Here is a 15,824-nt window from a genome sequence, read left to right as displayed (position 1 = left end):
CCTAATTCTAAATTACCCCAGAATGCCAAACTACTTATTTTAGTGAGGAACACAACATGGGTATTGTTAGGTACCAAAGCAAGATGATATTATTGCCCTTTATCCAGATTTTTCCCTGGGCAAATTAAGGTAGTTTGGAGGGGTCATCACACAGGCACCATGCCATTCAGTCTGAATAAATAAAACAGGCAAGGTCCTGGCAAAAAAGGAGGGTATTTCACTATGACTATAGCACTGAATCATTAGGATGAGAAAGAATGATTAGATGTGTTATTGCTAAATTAAAATACATTTCACTGAAATGGGTTAACATCCTTCATGTGGTCATGCACCGTACGCAAGGATGGCTTCTTCAGCAAAGGAATGACTAGAAAGGAGGAAATGAGTAATGTGATGATACCCATATTTGGGGGAAATCCTGCACAAACGTTGGCCCCTTTAAACCAGTTTTTCTATTCCATGCAGTGCCTTAGGTGAGGTTAACAGAATAACAAGAATAATACCAATAAACCCGTTCTTGAGAAATAGGGAGGAGGAGAGTTCTCACGACAGAAAACCCACAAACTGGGTTACCAGCTCAATCCTGGAGTGGTGATAACGGGCACAAAAACGAACAGATTTTGCCTTTCTTGGAAGTTATTCCTATGCAAGTCACTTCCTGTAAAAGTGTGATCTTTCTCAAAAAAAGAAAAAACATTGCAGAGGAAATCCTGCTCTATAATTACACAAAAGAACCTGTAGGCATTTGCAGGAAATGCAACATGTTTAGCCTGGAACACATCCTTTGACTTTTCAGTGGTGAAAGCTTTTCTCCCCACCCAATTCAGGGGTGGAGAACAGTTTTCTGTCTGAAGGGCACATCCTTTCATGGGGAACCTTCTGAGACCCATGTTACAGTAGTGGGCCACCACCTGAGGCAAGAGTGATTGAAGCAATGCTTGTGTCTCTTACCTTTGCACAGCGGGCTGCATGATTCCCATACAAAGGTCAGAGGTATCTCCACACACACCTCTCTCTCCATCTCCTACCAGGCAAGGGAGAACATTGTCACCCTTTAAGCGCTCCTTCCATCCAGGCAAAAGCATTCAAGGAAGGTGCAGAGTGGGGGTATGTCCTAAAAAGAAGAGTGCCTGCCCTGGAAAGGAAGTGTATCCTGGGAAGTGTGTGGTTTAAAGGACCACATCCAGCCCTTAACCTGAAGCCCCCAACCTTCATGGCAGGGACGCCAACTTGAATAAAATATTGGGGGGGGGGCAGGTAAGCACCACCCCACACAATCAATCACATGACGCAGTGTATGCATGCTATTTGAATGGCAATGCCCATCAACTGGGGGCTGTGATAGGAGGGCTTACCCCCCTCAAATATTTTATTGGGGGGTGTGTCAAAGGGCCCCTGGCCCCTAGGAGTTGGCTTCTATGTTTCCTGGCTTTACCCTTTTGTCATTGGGTTCAATTTTTCTGACCTTGGAGCCATACACAAAAATCCAAGGGGAGTCAACAGAAGCAAATTGAGCTTTTCTATCTTCAACATTAAAAGTTCAAGAAAGGAAAGGAAAGCTGTCTTGTTTCCTTTGTGTCCTTAACTTCAAATTATGAGGATATGACACGAGGAAGAATGAACTCAGGCAGTCGCATTTTGACCAAGCTCACTATATATGCCATTTTGATTTCGTACTCGGGGCTCGGACTATTGACAATGTAATGATTTGGATGTAAATCACATGGTTTGATGGCCAGGGAAGTTATAGGGCATTTTATGCAAAGCAATAATATAAAAAAAGTCTATTGAACTAATCACCGGTTAATCTGACACTTAATGGAATAAGTAATGCTAAGTATGACATGAGGGCAGCGTTAAGCTTTAATCAATTCTGCTTGGGTCAAAGGTGCTGGTTTTGCTGATGGCAGGAGACAGAAGATGGAGAACCTTTACAGAAGAGTCCCTGCACTTCATTATCCCAGGTGAACAAATGGCTGCTCTCAGGCAAACTGTGAACTTAATGACTAGAGCATGTGAGAGTATTCTTATTAATTTTGTTATTATTTTGCTGCTGCTGTGTTTTGTGTTTTTTAATGAAGAGGGTGTCTCGTGATCTCTTTGAAGACACCTTCACCTGGAGTTGGCAGACTTGATCGGAGTTAAGTATGCAGAAGGAAACTCAGAATCTCACCTGTCGCTGGCCTTTCAGGAAGATCTGCCTCACCTGCTGATCACTAGCCATGCTTATGGGCTTATCTCTAATGCCTCCACACTGTACATACATACAGTGATACCTCAAGTTACATACGCTTCCGGTTACAGACTCCGCTAACCCAGAAACAATGCTTCAGGTTAATAACTTTGCTTCAGGATGAGAACAGAAATCGTGCTCCGGAGGCGCGGTGGCAGCAGGAGGCCCCATTAGCTAAAGTGGTGCTTCAGGTTAAGAACAGTTTCAGGTTAAGAACGGACCTCCGGAACGAATTAAGTACTTAACCTGAGGTACCACTGTACAAGCGAAATGGTCAGAGCAAGAGAGGAGAAATCACAAGGACGAGCTTTTTGGTTGTAAGGCAGAGCAAGTGTCCTGCATGCAGCTATATGTAGGGCTCATGATTTCAGACAAAATTATTATGATTTTATTATTTATTTTATTCATTTATTAATTTGGCAGACCACCCTTCATCCAAAGATCACACGGCAGCTCACAACCTAAATATACAAAATAAGAACATAAAATGCATAAAAAACAAAAGCAGGAACAAACAAATAACTACCACCCCACACAAACATTTAAAAGACCATAGAATGTTAGTCACCCAAAGGCCTAGTTATACAGAAACTTTTTTTGCCTGGCACCTAAATTCATGTAATGATGATGCCAAGTGAGCCTACCTGGGGAGAGTATTCCACAAATAGGGAGCCGCCTCAGAAAAGGCCCCTTCTTGTGTTGCCACCCTCCAGGCCTCTTGGGGAGGAGGCACATAAGGAAGAGCCTCACATGATGATTGCAGCGTTTGGGTAGGTTCACATGGAGAGAGCCATTTAAGGCTTTATAGGTCAAAACCGGGATGCGGGTGGCGCTGTGAGTTAAACCACAGAGCCTAGGGCTTGCCGATCAGAAGGTTGGCGGTTCGAATCCCCGTGAGGGGGTGAGCTCCCATTGCTCGGTCCCTGCTCCTGCCAACCTAGCAGTTCGAAAGCACGTCAAAGTGTAAGTAGATAAATAGGTATCGCTCCGGCGGGAAGGTAACGGCGTTTCCATGCGCTGCTCTGGTTCGCCAGAAGCAGCTTAGTCATGCTGGCCACATGACCCGGAAGCTGTACGCCGGCTCCCTTGGTCAGTAAAGCAAGATGAGCGCCGCAACCCCAGAGTCGGCCACGACTGGACCTAACAGTCAGGGGTCCCTTTACCTTACCTAGGTCAAAACCAGCACTGGAAACTAATTGGCAGCCAGTGCAGTCGGACCAGGATCAGTGTAAGACGCTCTAATTGTCTTGTCTCAGTGAGCAACCTGGCCGCCGAATTATGCACCAGCTAAAGTTTTGCCCTGAATGTGTGCATAAAAATTAAATGTTAAACCTCACTACAACAACCAACAAATTCCTAGGATGGCAATCCTAAACTGATCTTGGAATGGATGAATCTGTCAATTTCTGCTTTTCTCGGTTTCTCACTTTTCCAATATTAACCTCATTTCTGTACCAGTTTGCTCATTTTAAGTTTTTTTTTAAAATGCATGAAAGGCCATGCACATTTTTCATGGTCATTCCTCCTAACACAGACATATTTGTATGCAATTTTGCCTAATATAAACTTTTTTTTTGCAAGCAGATATTCCTCTACAGGATGAACCTTTTGTATGCCCACCCTAACTAATATATATCTCCTCGTCCCATCTTTCCCTAATATGTGGGGGTTTTTTGGCTGGATAATTGCATTGAATAATTTGCAGAAGTGTGAATTTTGAAGAATAGCTGCAATTCACTTCATGCAATGGTTTGAGAAATGTAAACCAGGTAAGTTCACATTAACTGAACAAACTTCTATCTGATCCTTCTTAGAGAGCAAGGCCCACTGAATGTAGCAAGACTTCTGAGCAAACATGCCGAGTACTTTGTGCTTTCGAGAGCCTATTATAGCTACAGATATGCCAGCTGGCACACTGAACACAAACCTTAGATGAACTCTAAAAGGCAGTGAGTTAGGGTGTGGTTGGGTTAGAAAATATTTGCTGTGTGTTTATTACTCTTGAATAGATTTTCCCCCCTAGACAGGTGTCTATGAGGTGGTTCTAATCATTTGGTTCATAAGAATATGCCACTCATATAAAGTAATAAAGCCTTGGCTAAGGCTATTCTGCCCTAGCATCGAGACATGAATATGATGCAATACTTTAACTTCATCTAACTAATACATATTGACAGCGCCGCAAGAAAAGATTCACGCACCACGCCTAGCACTTTATCGCTGCCCTTTGTTACTATATGCGGATGACGCAGTCATCCTTTCTTTTTCTAGAGTAGGTCTTATGAGGGCCTTAAAAGTTTTTGGATCATATTGTAACGCAAATTCCCTTACAATTAATTATGGAAAATCTAAAGTCCTAGTTTTCTCAAAGAGCCGGAAACGCCATAATTGGAGAATTGACGGGAGAGTCATCGAACAAGTCTATAGATTCCAATACTTGGGAGTTTGGTTACAACATAACCTTAGATGGAAGGCCCATGTAACCTATGTTACAAACAGAGCCAAAGCTATCTCCTTGGCGATCTTGCGATTTTTCTTCACCGATGGGGCCCTTCATATCCCATCGGCGCTGAAAGTCATCAAGGCCAAGGTGATCCCGACAATTGCTTATGCCATCTCAATTTGGGGGACTTTTGTCAACTTATCTCACTTAGAGGTTATTCAAAATCAGTTTTTAAGAGGGATATTGAAACTGCCCAACTGTGTAAGTAATTCAGCGCTACGCATAGAACTTAATATTGTATCCCTGGAAAACGCTCTGTGGAAGCACATACTTTGTCACTGGCTATCTCTATGGCACAGTCTCCCAAACTTGTACTTGATACAATGTATGTGGAGAGATGATTTCCAGAGCCCATGGGTAAAAAATTTACAACTGAAAATTACGGCAATGGGAATCTCCCCATCCAAATTACTAGAGCAGGATATAGTTCCAGCTAAAAGAACAGTAACCTGTAAACTAGAGGAGATGGACTTGCAGCAGAAAATGATCTTGGGCAATGGTACCTGCTCACCTCTAAACCTTGGTTTATTACCCCTCTTAAGGCTCCCAAACTATTTGAATTCCTTGACTTCTTCGGCTCATAGATATGCCTTTGTAAAGGCAAGATTCAACACCTTCCCATCGAACGTGCTGAGAAATAGATTCTCCAATGGACAGATATCGCTCTTATGTGATTGTAATTGTGGGGCACCGGAATCGTTGCATCACATAATTCTTGACTGTGCTCTTCACTCATCGGCCAGGAGCAAGTTTCTCGCTCAATATCTAAAGGGAATTGCCGATGATACGAATGAAGCCAAACTGAGATATCTATTAAATGATGATGACCCCCTAAGATCACTCATGGTTGCCAGATTCTTGATCAGCGTCCTATCCCTAAAGAAGAGAAACGGACTCCTGTGCGGCTCGGATAATCCCTTTAAACTATGATCTATGTTTTAGGTTCTAATTAGGTGATATCACCATGGAAATTAGTCTTCTACTAATTTATAAGCAGAGGGCGATGTTTATGCTACAAATTTATTGTAATGTATGATGTTGGTCCTTTGTTTTTTATTTTGCTTTGGTTCTTGTCTGCTGTTTGTAAGTTTTTGGCGGTTTTAAATTTGGAGGTTTGGGTACATTGTGTTGGTATGGGAGGCTGTCGTGTGATGGGCCAATGGCCGTAATAAAGATCAATATGAAATATTGACAGCGCCATTGCAAGTAGCTCCTTCCAGCCCCCATGGAAAAAAGTAGCGAGAAATGTCAAGAACCAGCCATTAAATGTCTTGATAGCTTTAGAAAGTGCAAAACTCACCTTATTTATCCATAACTTGTTCTGTCATATTGTAACAAAATGCTATTTTGGGTTTTTAATTTTTTTTTTTAAGGACTTCCTTCATTTTCTGATTTACAAGTTTCAAGATGGTGCTGTGGAATTCACTTTAATTAATCCACTTTGCTGCACTTCCACATTGGCTATAAGCACAGAAGGAAGCTTCTGCATTTGGGTCATCATCTTCACTGGCTTGTGGTAGACACTGATATCTACAGATGTGCAGCCCTGACCTCACCACCTGACCTCACCACCACCCTGCCCCACACGAGTCCTGCAATGATGGTGGTGTTGGGAGCAAGGCTCCAGCCCACTGCACAGCCGCCTTCTTCTTCTTCTTCTTCTTCTTCTTCTTCTTCTTCTTCTTCTTCTTCTTCTGTCATTTAGTCGTGTCCGACTCTTCATGACCCCATGGACCAGAGCACACCAGGCACTCCTGTCTTCCATTGCCTCCCGCAGTTTGGTCAAACTCATGCTGGTAGCTTCGAGAACACTGTCCAACCATCTCATCCTCTGTCGTCCCCTTCTCCTTGTGCCCTCCATCTTTCCCAACATCAGGGTCTTTTCCAGGGAGTCTTCTCTTCTCATGAGGTGGCCAAAGTATTGGAGCCTCAGCTTCAGGATCTGTCCTTCTAGTGAGCACTCAGGGCTGATTTCCTTAAGAATGGATACGTTTGATCTTCTTGCAGTCCATGGAACTCTCAAGAGTCTCCTCCAGCACCATAATTCAAAGCATCAATTCTTCGGCGATCAGCCTTCTTTATGGTCCTGCTCTCACTTCCATACATCTCCAGCTTCCATACACCCCACAGTCTTCAATCCACAGCCAACTATCCACAGCACAATAATCATTCCCACAATGGTCAATGGCATTTACTGTCTTACAAATGTGCACAGGTTTGAAATTTCTATCAGAACCTCCAAGTGTTCCTATTTTCCAGGGACAGTTCTGGATTTACAAAAGCCACCCCAGTTTCTGATCTGATCCCAGAATGTCCCACTTTTCCTTAGGATGTCCCTATTTTCATTGGGGAAATGTTGGAAGTTCTGCAACCCCTGAGCCGAGGAGATAGAAACTAACTATACAACCTTTAGAAGCCTTCTGAAGGCAGCCCTGTATAGGGAAGTTTTTTTTAATGTTAATAATAATAATAATACTATATTTATACCCTACCCATCTGGCTGGGTTTCTCTAGCTGCTCTGGGCGGCTCCCAACAGAATATTAAAAACACGATAAACCATCAAACATTAAAAACCTCCCTAAACAGGGCTGCCTTCAGATGCCTTCTAAAAACCAGGTAGTTGTTTATTTCCTTGACTTCTGATGGGAGGATGTTCCACAGGGCGGGCGCCACTACCGAGAAGGCCCTCTGCCTGGTTTAATGTTTTATTATGTTTTTATAATGTTGTAAGCTGTCCAGGGTGGCTGGGGCAACCCTGTCAAATGGGCATGGTAATAATAATAATAATAATAATAATAATAATAATAATAATAATAGTTATTATTGAATAGGATGTCCCTATTTTCATCAGAGAAATGTTGGAGGGTGTGTTCTATATGTAAGGCTGCAATGCTATACCCACTTCCTTGAGTTTAAGGCCTGTGGAACTCAATGAAACTTACCTCTGCATAATATGGCATTTTGGCGTAAAGGCCTTAAGAAGATAAATGATTTATTTTCTCCGCTAGTGGGGCAAGGTGTGTGTGGAATCTGAACAAATAATTGAAAATAACTGAAAATACATTTCACTGTTCATGAAGTTCAGATAGTATATTAGGCAGTATACTTTTTCATGTTCTATAATTAGGATTACTGTAACATCTGTGAAAACTCAACTGTCACTTCAATTTGGGCTCATTCAGATATTTCTTTTTCTTATGCCCAATTGGTGTTTTAAAAATAAAGTCCTAATTAACAAGATCTATCATGCCAAATTTTTCTTGCCCTTGCTAATGCCCGTGACAAAAAACATACATTGGTTAATTAATAGCTAACAAAAATATTATGCTGAAAAGTTGTGTGCTGGCTGGTTGGATTGTTGGTGTTCATGTGTTTATAGGAGAGGGAAATGGTTAAGAAACTGTAAATATTCTTGTTAATTTAATAAAATATAAAACTTTAAGAAGCTTCAAGTTTTAAGAGGCTCCAATCAAGTTTGCATCTCAGAATTCTAAAATTTCCTGACACAGAAGCAACATTCAGTGTGTTTCCATTTCCTCCCTTTCTTCTTCCTTTTGATAGATTAACTGGAACTAAACTCATGTCATGAGTTCTTGAACATTTCCTTCACGAACATATTCCTCTTTAAAGCTTAGAGGCAGTTTTGTATTCTTGTTCCTCACTTCAAACACTATGCTGAAGAATCACAAAGAGTTTGAAGTCAGATGAACTTCTCTTGAGATTGCTTGGGACGTTGCTCTGAGGCCTCCTCCCTGGAGCTGTGGTGAAGGTGGCCTTAATTTAAAACACATTTGTAATATATTTAACAGGTGGTTTCGAGTTATCTATATCACCTTGGAGCAGGAATAGCCAACACGGTGCCGACTAGGAATTTTTGAACTCGCAATGCCCATCACCCCAATAGAAAACTGTAGTCTAACAACTTCTGGAGGGAATACAATGGCTGCTCCAACTTTGGAGAGGAACAATAAACATTATTCAGGGACATGGTTTGAGGAAATACGTGCTTGTGTGTTGCTGGTGTTGGTGGGAGGGCCATGTGTCCCTCCCCTCTTCAAGTCTAGTAAGGGTTGAGAGTAGTGGGTGATGCATTTCCTGTGCTTCACTTGGTTTTAGGAAGAGATGGCAAGGGAAAGAATATGCCAGAAATAGCCTGTGAGTGGTGCTGGGACAGAAGTTGGAAGCAGGCTAGTGTTGTTGTGGCATAGGGATGCAAGGTGTTGCTGGGGGAATGGTCATGGCTAGAGTCCTGCTGGTCTGATTGGGCCAATGGCTGGTGTCATATGGTTTGGGACTACATTACCTTGAGGACAATAGCTCCCTATTGTTTCTACTTCATTACTGCTCTCTTCTTCAGAAGGTATTATTTTGATTCTCCATCTACTGAGGTGAGGCCTTTTTTTTCAGGTGCATCACTCAGACTAAGGAAGCTCACCTAGCACTGAACGGGTTTCTTTTTCATACCAGGGGAAGAGCTTTTTCCTTAAATACAAAACTTAATATCAAATATATTTTCCTCTTCTTTTGTCCAAACTAAGACTTTGATCTAAATATGATAAAAACATAAATAGAAGTGGTGGGGAAGAATAAAGAAAGAGAAAGAGAAATAGAAATAAAGAGAAATAGAAATAGAAATAAAAAGAAAAGAAGTTAAAAGAGAGGAGGGGAATCAGAAGGTAAGGGACTTTTGATTCTTCGTCTGTCTGCTAAATATAAACAATATTTGTATCATCCACTCCAATACAACATCCAACAAAGCCACTTTCTATATCGTTTAATTTCTGAATAAGAGTTATGGAGTTGATTTTGTCAGCCATGACTTTCTAAACTGTTCCTTTTTTGTTAAAATGATGCTGTTGAAGTATACCTGAATATTTGTAAAAGAGAAACAGTGGTGTGTGCGTGCATGTCCTGGCATAAAGCAGAGACACTGCTTGTCATTTTATTCATTTTTGCATATCTTATCACTCCTCCTTCTCTTGCTTCTTGGAGGGCAATAAGACAACCCAGATGCCAAGCTATGGAACATGTTCTTCTGACACGAGCATCTGGCTCCTTGGCAATCTCATTGAATTGACATGCTGGCAGCTTTGCTGTTGTATCCTCGTACGTCGGTATATAAGAAAATTGCAGATGGGCTCTCTTCTCGGATTAATAAAAAAATAAAAAATCATCCTGACCTTCACTAAGCAAAAAATGTGTTGGGCTTGTGTGTCTGTGAATGAGATCTCAGACCATTACGAGAATATTTAGCAGTTCAAATTTCCAAGTGTTTTCTGAGGTGATGCCAAAATCTTTTACCGCAAAACCTTTTAAGTAATAAGTCCTCCCAAGTCCAAGATACAAAAGAATTAGCATGAATAAAATACATTATTAGAGAAAATTAACTCTTTCTCTTGCAGCAGCTTATTCTGAAGCTTGCAATCTGTCGCAGCAAAAAAAATGAGAATTTATAGATATTTCAGCACAGGTTTCCATGGAGCTTTGTGGTGACAATAAGTGGTTGGGGTGGGCAAAAGGGCAGAGGGGCAAAGCTTCCTTGTACATTTTTTGGGGGGGGGAGTTGTAGCAGTTTCCTGGGGTCTCATGGCTTGCCAGCAAAAGTTGCAATGACTTTATTTCTTTCTTGCATAGTTTTGGTGCTGCTGCGGGAAGCATCAGAATTCTTCTTGGCAACCTAGCTGCTGTCATTTCCCCTTACAGTGTCTCTCTTGGAAGGACACTACATTGTATTGCATTGCTGGTTAAAATAAACATGTAAAAGGGGACAGTGTGGATGAGCTTGATCGCTACCACCTCCCCATCGCCGTTCTGATCACCTTCCCCCATGAGGAAGGTGAAAGTCAGGACGAGGGAGCCTTCTGAACTTGTGGGAAATCAGGGTTCTTTAGTGCATGGAAAATTCAGGAGGTTCCCAGCAACACAAATTGGAAGGTGATGAGAACAACCACAGGGGATGGAACCAGCACACTCATCCCCTTTGTCCTTTTCATATATTTACTGGAACTGGGGATGTAACAGAGGTGCGCCGTGACAAAAAGGTTTATCTTCTATCTGTAATTCAATCTATTTTGGATCTGCTTTTTGGTGTTCCAATTTGATTTGTTACTTGGTTCCAAATTTGATCTGTTGAGAATTTTTAAATCACCATAACTCCCCACTCTTTGTACAAAAGTGGATGAAGTCTTCAGGCAAATGAGCCCCTCCAGAGTAGATAGGTATAGCGGTTTACCCACAAGCCCAGATTTTACCATTTTGGGGTAGGAAAACAGGAATCACATTCTTTCCCTTAGTTATTTAATTGAAGGCAATGATTTCAAAACTGCAGACATAAAGGTAAACAACTCGCCAACATTCAGACAAATAGTCCAGGGGCTTTCGTACTAGATGATTTTACCTTGGTTATAAAAAACTGGAAAAGTCAAAGCTTTTTCTTGTGACACTCCCTCTTTCCTACAAGTACTTTCTGTGAATAGCGAGTGAGTGAGTGAGTGAATGGGCACTATGCTTTTAAATGGGTTGGAAAAATTATGGTGGTGGTGTTGGGAAACAGGCTGCTTGACTAGTCTAACTTTCATCCTGCTTTCACAGCCAAAACTCAGAGGTAAATGAAGACCCACAGAAGTAAAAATGGAGTGTGCGTACATACCTCAGTCAGTGATTTCTTCATCAAGCCCCCTTTAGTTCATTGTGGGGGGAAACCCCCAGCTATGAACATTCTCTAGGCTAGGAATAACAACTTTTGGAAGTCTTCCACAATGGTTTCTGGAGCATGATATATATAGCAAACTTCCTGGAAGTTTCAGACCAATACTCTCATGCTAGCTGGGCTGATGGAGGCTGGAGTTCCACAACCTCTGGTGGGCAAGTTGGGGAAAGTTGACATACCGTATCTATTCAAGCCATGTGTAAAAAGCTCTGTTGCACAGACTCCATATCCACGAATGTTTATTGTGGAGGCCTTGCAAGCTTTTAAAAGTTGGCACCAATTAAGAATATTGAGACAAGATTAATTAAACTACTCAGTCTCTGACCTTTCCCCTACTCTATCTCCCAGCAATTTACCACAGCAGAAACTGAGATAGGTATACAACTCCCCAATGGCTATATGGAAGACAGCCAAGCCTATTGAACCAAAGTTGGTCCGATGAGCATGCTCTGAGTCTACAGGGAAGGGTGGGGAAAACACCTCTGAATTTGTGGGAAGCTTTTCTTAATTTATTCCTCCTGAAACCATTATTAAGATATGACTGACAGAGGTTTCTTGTCTGAGGCTTTTGCAATAAATTATACCACTGCATGATTGCAATATATCGCCCTTCCCCACTTTTGTTCTAATAAACAGCATGAAATAGCATGAAAGAGAAATTTAAAAATCAGCATAAAAAGGAAGGAAGCATAGCCTGCAATCTAGTAAACCGCTGAAGCCGATGGCGTTTAAACAGCTTAATTGCATACAGGGTTGTAGCCACAAACGGTCTGGAATTGTGCAACTGGCAAAATCCATCCAAAGTTAAGCACTCTTCAAAAGAGTTAAGCTTGCACGTGTAAAGCATTTATTTATTTATGAGGATTTATATACCACTTAATCATTCATAACTTCTCAATGGAAATGTGATCATATAATGATTATCTCCCATACATGAAGCTGTGCAAAAGGTGATTAAAGCAAACATAATTAAAGCAACTATGGGGTGTAGGTGGGATGGAACATGCCATAACTATTTCATTCTTTCAACCAAAGCTCCAGAGCTCTAGCAACTTGGCCTGGTATAGATGGATAAAATATCTGAATGGCCAGATGGGGTTGGATCCAAAATTTATCTTCTTCCAACCAAGCATTTCTTCCATGGCTGAAAAGACTCTTTCCATCAGACAATGCATCTTTTGTCAGATGAAGGAAACCTTTGCTTACAAACCATGAGCTATGTTGACCTTTGCCAAACTATTAGGACACTGGGCAGTGATGAATATTTAGCTGATGCAACTTAGGAGGTAACCTTTCTCAGGTAATTGTCACAAGAGACTTTTTTTAAGGACTATGAAAGCAGCAAATGATATACCTCTCAACAATTGTTATTCTTAAAATTAGATGTGGTAAGATAAAACCATTTCCAATGGCAGAACATACTTCCGAAATCCTTGCTCATCTGCTGTGATGTATTCTTTTCAGCCCTAAACAGCTTTCCCAATAAATACCAGGCACATTGCTGTGACACATATTTAACTAGCTGTGTGATATACCATGGGATTTTCAAGAGGAGCTTTCTCTAATGTTTGGATTACTGACACACTGCCCATTTTTGTGGAAATTTACTTTTGTTTTTGCACCCTGAGAGTGAAGATACTCATTCCAGTTCGCCAAGAAGAATCACATGTGAAATGAAGAAGAAGAAGAAGAAGAAGAAGAAGAAGAAGAAGAAGAAGAAGAAGAAGAGGAATTTGGATTTGATAACCTGCTTTATCACTACCCAGAGCCGTCTTAAGATCCGCCCAGCTCCCCTAGGTTGCCCAGAGTAGTCAACCTTTTTTTAGGGGGGACCCCAAAGTTGTTGACCTTTTTAAAGGAAATAGTTGTTTACCTTTAGAACAGTTGCGGGATGGACTTCCGGGTTGGTGCCACTGTTTAATGGCGGATTCCCTCCGAGCTCCGGAGGGAATCGGCTCCGTAGCGTCTGGGTCTGGCCGCTGCGGCGAAGCGGGGACCCTTAAAATCACAGGCGCGGATGCCTGTGAACACAGAGACTCGGCGGGCACCATTTGCGCCCCCCCAATCCGCGACGGAGCCTTTTTAAAGGCTTCGGAACGGAGGCAGGGTAAGGCGTGGTGCTGAGAGTACTCCCTCGTCTACGGAGTGAAGCCGCAAGCCATTGACAGAGAGCGCCAACTTCTTCTAAGAGTGATTGGATCCTAAAACATCAACCCGTGAGTAATACGGAGATTGGAACTTTAAAAAATTTCTTATCTTGGATTTGGAACGAGCGGGAAGGGGCTAAAAAGGAAGTCCACCCCCCCCTCTTTGTAAACAACTTAAAGCAAAGGACTGGGCAGCTAAGGTCGAGAGAACCTGTTTCTTGCTTTTTTTTAACTAAAGATCCTGACCTCACGGTTTGGACATTATAAGAGGATATTCTGGAGGATAAAAAGAATTTTGGGAGCTGAAACTACACCCCCCCCTAGACCCGGGAACGTCCGATGAGAAAGCCTGTTGCATGGAAGATTTTGACAGCTGTCAAGTGAGCTGCTAGTCAGCTAGTTGTCAGCTGGAAAAAGAGAACATTGTTTCTGCTGTTTTTGCTGGTTTATTCGGGATAACTTGTTGAAAATAAGGTTGATACAAAATAACTGGACTTTTGGTTTTTGAGCTGAAAGGAAGATCAAGGAATTAAATCCCCCTAGAGGGGTAACAAGGATACTACATTACAAAAATGGCTGGAGTGTCTAAATTCCAAGCAGAATTGGACAGAGCACTGGTTCTCTTGGGAAACTTACAAGATGAGTACGATGCTTTGTCTACAGAGGTAGCGCTATTACACTGGACAGTAAACAACAGCTTGGAGTCTGATAAGGATTTGAAACAGGAAGCCTATTCAACTGAACAAATAAATGAAACCGAAAGCGTAGACACGATGGAGCAATATGTTCTTTTTGAAGAAAACGAAGGAGGAGATGGAGGTTTGCAGGAGCCAAAGGAGAGCTACAATATGAGGCCTGACATGATGATAAAAAAGGACAATAAAAACTGGATGCGGAAAGCCTGGTTTGATTGGGAATTTGGAAAATGGAGAGATCCTCTTTTGAGGAGATCTGAAGACCTGAGGATTATAAATTTGTTGAAGGTGGAAGCTGGAGCTGTGGGGACATTTGGATTTGAAAGAAATTCGAAACAAGAGTTGGAATACCCCATAGGCTTTGCTTTTGCTTTTAAGTATGGAGGACTGGCTAGAAGCAACACCGATTCTGTTGGGCCGGAGCCCCTCCGAGACCTGGGGCTTAACATCAAGGTCTATCAAAGAGACCGGCAGAAAGGAACTGAGAGAGACATAAGGGCCTCGGACCTGAGATCTCCAGGCTAAATAAATAATATAAAGACTGAGGGATATTGGTTGGGGACTGGAACCGGGAGAAGGGTGGGTGGAGGTTGGGAATCCAAAGGGTACATAAGGATAATTTGCATTGCTTTGTTTGTTTTATATTTTGTTAGTGGTAAGGAAATTGGGTAAACCGTGGAAGGGAAATTTTGGTCGACCTTAGGAAAAAGGTTCAAGAATAAATTAATGAGGTATAAGTATTGATGTGTAATTTTAATAAGGTGAAATTGGTTTTTTTTTTCTTTTTTTTTTTAAACTAAGTGAGAATAAGGCTGTTAAAAATAAATGGAGGAAATGGAAAAAAGAAGTAAAGTAAAATAACAGTATGTTAGAATAAATGTTTAAGTTAAGGTGAAGAAATAAGTTAAGGACTTGCTGAATTGACAATTTAAATTGGAATACAAGAAGGGGAGGTGTGAGGAGGTCTGAGAAACAAGGTTGAGGAAAATAAGTATCAGAAATTGTATGTGTTTTTTCTATTTTTTTTGTTTAGTTTCGAATATTTTGTTTTTTTTTTGTTTTTGTTTGTTGTGTGTTTTTTGAAAATACCAATAAATATTTAATAAAAAAAAAAAAAAATAGAACAGTTGCGGGATGCAGGGACTCACAGCGCCAACCAATGGGGGGTGCCATCACTACCCTAAGGGGCGTATGAAGGTGGGTGCGGGTTCCATTTTGGGGGGGACAAAATGTTGGGCGGCACAGTCACTGCGCTGTCCGCCCGCTGCCTCTCCCCCCCACTGCATGGCGGCTAACTATTTTGGCTGCGCACGCAGCCCCCGGAGCGCCGTGTAACGTGGGCATTGCGTGACACATCCTATTGCGTGCGCCAAGCTGCGGATTCCTTTGCTGGCTTTTCCACTGTTGGCGCACGCTCCCAGCGCTGCCCAACGTGGGGTGCCAGCACAGAATGACTGGGAATGCAAGCGGGATCCACACACTCCTATTCATTGGGTTTTGTTGCTGCCGTCAGCACTGTCAGCGTGCGGCGCATCC

The 15,824-nt window shown here is 42.0% G+C and overlaps 1 long non-coding RNA gene across 1 annotated transcript in view; it reads right to left on the bottom strand.

The window, feature by feature from the left end:
- Nucleotides 1-2,642: 2,642 nt before the first annotated feature.
- LOC310745641 overlaps nucleotides 2,643-15,824 on the bottom strand; it is a 32,235-nt gene continuing 19,053 nt past the window's right edge. Inside the window, exon 3 of the long non-coding RNA XR_014540264.1 lies at nucleotides 2,643-2,694. This is a non-coding gene — a long non-coding RNA (uncharacterized lncRNA). The remainder of the gene's footprint in view (nucleotides 2,695-15,824) is intronic.

The sequence above is a fragment of the Podarcis filfolensis genome, assembly GCF_964270895.1.
Source record: "Podarcis filfolensis genome assembly, chromosome: 12".
Taxonomy (NCBI): Eukaryota; Metazoa; Chordata; class Lepidosauria; order Squamata; family Lacertidae; genus Podarcis; species Podarcis filfolensis.
The sequence above is the reverse complement of the archived record's forward strand: the minus strand, read 5'-3'. Positions and strand labels throughout refer to the sequence as shown.